Source organism: Helianthus annuus, chromosome 14 (assembly GCF_002127325.2).
Source record: "Helianthus annuus cultivar XRQ/B chromosome 14, HanXRQr2.0-SUNRISE, whole genome shotgun sequence".
Lineage (NCBI taxonomy): Eukaryota > Viridiplantae > Streptophyta > Magnoliopsida > Asterales > Asteraceae > Helianthus > Helianthus annuus.
The window spans coordinates 27,635,386-27,643,330 of NC_035446.2; the positions used below are offsets into that span (position 1 = coordinate 27,635,386).

Sequence of the window (7,945 nt, forward strand, 5' to 3'; positions counted from 1 at the left end):
AGTTTATAATTCAGTAACTAAGATGTCTACCCTTTTTTATTTTCAAAAATCATATTTTATGGGCATTTGGGCATAATGGTCAACATATGGGCATTTAACGGAAACTTGCATAATAATTAGACAACTAGTGAACCAAGACGTATAATCACAGAGGGTTATACTAACATGTCTCTAGGTCCAAAAGAAGCTCTAAGGCAATCCTAAACTTGGCTAAAACGGTTCAGAACTGAAAGTCAAAGCGAAAGTCAAACTATGCGACTTTCGGTTCCAAACCGGGTCTAAACAGAAAATTGTCGAGTTGAACATGTTGGGACATGTTCTTATATTAGCTACCAAGTTATATTAATGATCAAACAGGTTGCATGTATCCTACATTGCTAATTATGAGTTAATTTGGATTTAAGTATTCTGTTGACTTTTTAAAGTAAGCTTTGACTCGACAATTATCATGGTTAGAGTGGGAATCTGGAAATACCCTTTTAAGGGTTTGTTACCCACATAATTACCTACTTATAGGTATTTTTAATTCGAGATTTGACTGAGTAATTATTGACTAATCTCGAAGTCAAACCTTAATTACGATGGTTTGACTTTTAGCTAATTAACTAAGCTAAACTTAATTATGAATGATCAGGATCACTTACAAAGGTCCTAAATAGGATTAGGGACTTAAGAGGAACTTGTTTGCTGTCCAGAGAAGCTCCAAGAATGCTCCAAGTGAGTTGCAAAATGAATGATCAAATGTTACAACCTTCACTCCTTTATATAGTGACCAAGATGCCACAAGATCAAGCCAAGATAGTCTAGGATAGTTACAAGATCATTCCAGGTGCCCCTATGTGGCTAAATACTGCCTAGCAAGTCCCTGATTTCGAAAACCACTCATGAAAGGCGGTGCAACTGGCTGAACAGGCAGCTGTCCATTTTCTGCTGCCAGCGATAGCCTTACGGACCGTAAGCCAAATCTCTTCCGGTCCATATGCTAATCTTACGGACCGTATGCTTGAACGGTTGCGGTCCGTAACCGACCCTGGTCAGATACGCCCAGATATGCACCTTGCGGACCGTAAGCCTAGGGCCTTACGGTCCGTAACCGCTGACCAGAACCAAAAATTTTTATATATTTCAAGCCTTGACCATGCAACTTCGTGGACTCCGAATTTTCATGCTTTTACTGCAGTAGGAGGGTCCCTTGCTCAGCCTTTGCATGCTTTGCATGCCCTTACACTATTTAGCCTCTTGTGTCAAGTTTTTGAAAGTGTCGGAACATACGGACATGGATTCTTATTATGTTTAATTTCTTAAAACAAGAATCAAATTTTCAAATGTTTACAACAATATTCTAGAAATCAAATTTTCCATATAAGATGGAATTTTATTTATTTAAAACAACCAGCTAATATTAGATGCTTATCATAACGATTTAAGGATCTTGGGATTTATGATTCGGGTCGCTCAGAGGTCTTTTAATAACATGTCGCCCTTGGGTTGTTCAGAGGTATCTTTAATAACATGACGCCCTTTTTAAATCCTACCATACATCTTTATTCGATCCGGGTTCCTGACACGTTTGTCTCACATGACACGTGTCTTTATTTTATTGGACAGGAATTTCCGAGGTGTTACAGTGGGTGACTTCAATCCTCCATGCTAGAAAAGGACTTCGGCTTTTAGAAAGCAGATGCGGGCTTTACATTTTGTACATGGATCGCGTAACTAGGTTAATTGCCAAACTAGGTTATGCCACACCTTCCTCTTTCCACTTTCAATTATATATGTTCTTAGCATACCAAACAATCAATCTGTCATGAGTTTTGCATAGAGGTGCCCATTTCAACCCGTTTATCTATAAATGGGCCAGTTTTGGTTATATAAATATCGGGTCAAATAGATTGACTCATTATTACTTTTCGTTAATTTTGATTTCTTGATTCTATTCATTGGCTGTTTTGTAGATTGAAAAGTTGAACTTATTTATCAAGGAGCTCGTTAAGGAAAAAGATTAAGAAAAAAGAAAAGTTCAATGGAATTATTGCGGGGTTGTTGGCTGAAAAAGAAAAAGATAAGGTGGATAAAGATGATATGCTTAATAGGATATCACAAATTGAAGCTATGTTTACAGCTACAGTTCGAAGATGTGCTATAAACACTTGATTTTGAACGTTTAGATGTTTATCTTATTAGGATAATTTTAGTTATTTTATGTTTTAGTTGGTATTTTTATATGCGTTTGAAAACGAGATGTTATATATAATTTTTGGATTTTATTAGACTTTTTTATATTATTTGTAGTTTTATTAATATGTAATTTTGATAAAAATAGCAGGGAGAAAAAAATCTGAATTAAAAATCAATATTCCAAACCAAACCAATATTCCAGTAATCAGTAGATAGTAGCAAATAAATGGTAGCAAATGGTGGTGGCTAAATGGTATCAAAACTCGCAAATTGGCTAAATGGTGGTAATATCGGTAGCTAAATGGTGGCAATATCGGTGGCTAAATGGTATCAAAACGTGCAAAAACCACCGATGGCTAAGTGGTGGCAATATCAGTGGTTAAATGATATGAAAACGCGTCACAACTCGGTGGCAAACAAGGCGGAGCGTAGCAAACATGAAGCGGTGGCAAATAATTTTGACCAATTTTGTGGTGGTAAAAATAAGGTAGCAAAATATTAAAATGGTGGCTATTTGGTGGCATTAGGGCAATTGACATAGGTGTTTTGTCACCGTATTTTCGGTGGCAAACTGGTGACAACAAGGAAATTGCTACTATTTTGTAGCAAAAAATTACATGACAAAAACCATGTTTTCTAGTAGTGTTGTGCCAGTATATAGAAATCTTATATTTGTTGTGTATGAAGAAAGAAGTATATGTGTATTTGGACTGATTACATAGTGTCTCATCCTGATCTTTTGTGTATTTCTGCCAGTATTTTAAAAACTTGTAGTTTGTTTTTTTTTTGCTCAATCGATTTCATTGTGTATTAAAAAATCTTTTGTTCTGAGCTTTTTAAATAATACACATGTGTAAGTGATGAAATACACATGTGTCTAAATAATACACATGTTCTGTACTGATATTTCATTGTGATATATGTTAACTTAACAGTTACTATACACATATGTAAGCGATGAAATACACGTGTATAAAAGTTGGGAAAATTTATATGTACATATTTTTAGGTGTTGCAAATGCATTGGTTTGTTTTTCACCAAGTTAAATTGTGTGCAGAAAGATGTAATTGTAAAATACCTGAAGCGTGTTCGTCATCCACAATGCTATGAGATTGAAGCTCACGAACCTATTCGTTTGGAGATTTGTTGGGCAACGATAGGAAACTATGAAGACTGCAGAATATACGCGATGCAACACATGATGGAAATCATTGAAGATCGCTGGGACGTTGGGTTTCCAACTGATACGGCTAAAGCAAAGACCAAAATAGCACAACTTATGAAGAAGTTTGCTATGAAGTTGATAACATCGGAGGTGAACATACATCGTGAACGTATTCTAGATGAAGCCTATGAGTACGCCGGCATCAACAGAAGGAAATGTATCACAAGACTGCTACTGACTTATAATCTGTCTAGTTTATTTTAATGGTGTCTATACAATATCTCTACTTCTGTTTAGCTCGTATATGTGAACATACTATTTTTTATGCTTTGTTTTGCTTGGTTTATGTTAAACTATCGTATATGGGATAACGTTAACCGTATCCAATGTTCGTTTGCTTTAAATATTCATTGGTTGTACGGTCATGCTGATGTGCGTTCTGCTTGTTCTAAAATAGTATATCTGGTTGACATTCTGATTTATATGCACCTTATTCTATACACAAGTGAGCAACGCAATTTCATAGGTACTTCTCATATTACATAAACCAAATGCAGATTTATTATTCTAAAATTATAACCTACTTGACTACCAGTCGATGCTAATACACATGTGTAACTCAAAACATTGTATTCTAATCGACTACTACTAAATGTAACCGGTACGCCATATTACGACTCAGGAGAGGACACGTGTACGTTGTCCATGAACAACCATGGATACCTGATAACCTTATAAACTGTTGAACTAAATCTATATATGTTATACCAAACAGATATAGATGACCTTTAATCCCCATGGCATCTAATAGTCAATGAAAATGGGTCCTCAGATACACTCACGCGTGCTGCATTATTGATAAACCTAAAACCGGGTTGACACAAAAATATACACTGCTGACTTCTCTATTAATTTATACCTGTTTTTATAACATTTTGACAACGCATTTTGAAGTGTATAACTGCTGGTATTACGTACAAGTGTACAACACATACACATGTGTAGCACTAAAAAATCTTACCTACTGGAATGCGAATACACATGTTCAACTACAGAGTTATAACCTGCTGGTATTACGTACAACACATACACATGTGCAGCTCCAAAAATTAGCATGTATAACGGATAAAACTTAAACACCCCAAAGACTCCAGTTATATTTGTTATAACAAACACATATACAACCACCCCAAAAAACATGTAAACTAAATTACGATAAAAACGAGTCTAAACTAACATCAACAGTGCTATTTAAAAAATCTGAAAAACACCTTATTGTCTTAAAAAAACAGTATGTTGTTACGCATTACGTAACCTATTCTTCACTTCCGAAATCATCGGACCCAGATTCTTCGGTTTCGGCTTCTTCCTATACGTCGTCCTCTTCATCGGTAGACGAATCGTCCTTAACCGGCGGACCCTTTTTAAGCGGGCAATTCCTCTTATCATGATCCCTAACTCGTTTATTTCAAAAATTGCATTTCCTTCTTGGTTTTTTACTCTTCCTAATTGCTTTCTCTCCGGGTCCAATTGTTCGTCTATGCTTACCACATCCTTTGTTGCGTATCTTCCGCGGTGCGGAGCAAAAAACCTCAGCTGGTTGTTTATGTGCAATAATTTCCTCTATCTGTCGTTAACCAAGCAATGTTATGATTGAAAAATCACATACTACACAGGAAAGCCAACAATACCTCTCAACAAATGCATGCAGTAACAGCAGATATACATGTCTGTATTTGACAACAAAAATAACATTCTATATATCAGCTCAATCGATACATGAAAACCTACAACATAAAGTGGCATTCAGGGGTATAAAACTCATTCACGAGTATAACCACTAAATAAAACATCATACAACAATGTATTCATGTAATAGCGAAAGTGGATACAAACTTATAACCACAGCTGTTTTAAAATTATACCTTGATGATCAACGGATGTTCCATAACATGATCTTCTCATGCTTGTTTGGGGCCACAAGGAATTAGCAAATTGGCAGCAACAACAGGCTCATCGTTCGTGTCTGTCATAATTTATAAATCTTTAGTGGAACACAAAAGAATGATACGATAATGATTGTGGTATGAATTTCTTGATCTGAAGAACGATCAGAACCATCTGGAATAGGTACGATCAGAACAATATGGAAGCGGTTTTTTTCTTTTCGAGATGAATTGGATTTGAATTTATGAATTGGTGGATTATGGGTGGTTGGTTATGTTTATTTGATAACTAAACATAATTAATAAAAACGAAAATTATAATTAAAACCATAAATGTTAAAAGACAATCCTACCCTTATGTTTTAGTTATGAAGATCTATGGCCAGGATTTGTTCGTTTTGTTCATAAATAGAGAAGTGTTCACAAATGAACCTAACCCTATATACCCAGTAGTTAGAAAACCAAATATTTGTATAAAAATAAACGTTTTATGTATTTACTTAAATTTAAACAAACGTATAAACGAATGTGTAAATGAACTTTCCGTCGAACAAGTTCACAAACAATTTATGAATGTTCAATTCGTTTATAGACCTAATTTTGTATGCTATATGATTTTTTATTTCATCTATTGATTGTTGTTTTCTTTTCTTTTTCTTTTTTTTTTTTCTTCTCATCAACTTGCTCTTGCTGGGGGTGGTTTTGTTGGTTGATTATAATATTCCGTTTTTCCATTCAATTTTTTTATCATTAACATCAAATAAAATCAATAAAACTCATTAATTATAAGTGTCGGTAACCAAATATGACACTCATTAAAGTGTATAGTGATAACATGTTTCGATATTTCCTTTAAATCAATTACGTCTTCAGTTCTTCACTCGGGCCGTAACTGATTGTCAACCAGATTTTGTATACATATCGACATAAGACTGCTAGGTGTGGGGCTAGGGTTTGGACGTGGGTTGGGGAAAACGCCTAAGCCACCACCCCTTGGGGCTTAGGTTGGGGCGTGGCCCTTGGGGCTTGGGTTTGAAGCTGGGCGTGGGGCGGGCTTGGGTTTGATGTGGCGGCCTACTATTCGCCTTGGGTTTTAAATTTTTTATATATTTATATATTTTTTTTAATAACCTGCCAACCCACGCGGTGCACCCACGCCCCGCCATACCCTACGGACACGTCACTAGGCGGTGGAAGGGCTCGAACTCCACGTGTCAACTCATGCCCCCAACTCAAGCTCTACAATACCCCACGGTCTAACTGTGAAACCGTGGTATGAGATAGCTTGACTCAGTACATATGCTGAACCCTGGATATGATACTTATGAAAATAAAAATACAACACAATTGTTCCATTAAATCTTTAATACAACACAATTGACTTCAGTGCTAAGTTTTAGATTAGCTATATCAAATTAAATAACCAAATTTTTTGTTTCCATTTTATAGTAATCTAGACATAAATGTGAAAACAAACATATACGTATATAAATTGAACAGAAAACCATTGGTTCTGTCTCGAAACCATAAAATCTCCTTACCTTACAAATAGATGCCCAACGTAGCCAGCGATATAATCTATCGTACTTATCTAATTATCTATCCAATTCAGATCCGTCTCTAAACCATATATAATTTGTTGTGAATGGTTTGAAGACGGATCTGAACTGAACCAATAATTTGATAGAAAACTTATTGATGATTTCCAATTTGATATCCGGACCGTAGAACAAGATCGATAAACTAAGAACAGAAAACCATATATCATTCCTGTCAATGGTTTCAAGACCGTTTTAAACGGATCTAATTTGACGGGATTAAAGATTTCCACTTTGAGGTTGAAATGAAACCTATGAGTGAGATGCAAGAACTTGATATAGAAAACCCTACTTTTATAAGGGTAGATAGTGAGACATTTTCTGACAGGTGGAGCGGCTGTTAGCAAACTGAAAATAAGTCACCGCTAAATCCGTTGGCACCAAAACGGTGTCGTATGCAGATTAATAACAACCTTGGGTTATCCGAACGTGCAAGTGTGGGTTGTTCAAAATTGATTTTAAGCAATGTTTTAAAATCCGGTTTTTTAATCATACCGGATTGGGCACAAAAATGGTTTAACCGGTTGAACCAGGTTGTATCGGGCGGTTCAACTGGGTTGACTAGTTAACTATATAGTTCCATAAATTACAACATCAACTCAAAAAATAATCCAAAATTGGATGTAGATGTAAATTTGGAACGAATGATGGAGTGATGGAAGTGTTGAACAAGTCACGAATGATGGATTGATGAAGCAAGTTTTGAATTTTGATCGATGGACATAAAATATTAAAAGTCGTTAGGTTAAAGTTGAGAGTAAACATGAAGATGAGCTGATAAAGAGTAAAATCCTAACAAAAAAACAGACATAAGCTGATACCGGTAAAACGGTTCAAACGATATACCGGATTTTATCGGCGGTACAAAGTCGATGCCGTTTCTCTACCGGAGTGTTTCGGACCGGATTTGAATCCGAAAACGGTAATACCAGTATAACCGGTCGGTATTTACGGGTTTTTAAAAGATTGATTTTAAGATTCAATAAAAAAAATTAATAAGTTAGGTAAATTACACTTTTCGTCCTTTATGTTTGTAGTAGGTTGCAATGAATAGCCT

General features: G+C 35.6%; 1 long non-coding RNA gene across 1 annotated transcript; it reads right to left on the reverse strand.

Moving 5' to 3' along the window:
• Window positions 1-4,476: 4,476 nt before the first annotated feature.
• LOC110908542 lies at window positions 4,477-7,219 on the reverse strand. The gene is made up of 2 exons (XR_002574701.2): window positions 6,832-7,219; window positions 4,477-5,370 (listed from the first exon to the last, which is right to left on the reverse strand). It is a non-coding gene; the product is annotated as an uncharacterized LOC110908542 (long non-coding RNA).
• Window positions 7,220-7,945: the final 726 nt, after the last annotated feature.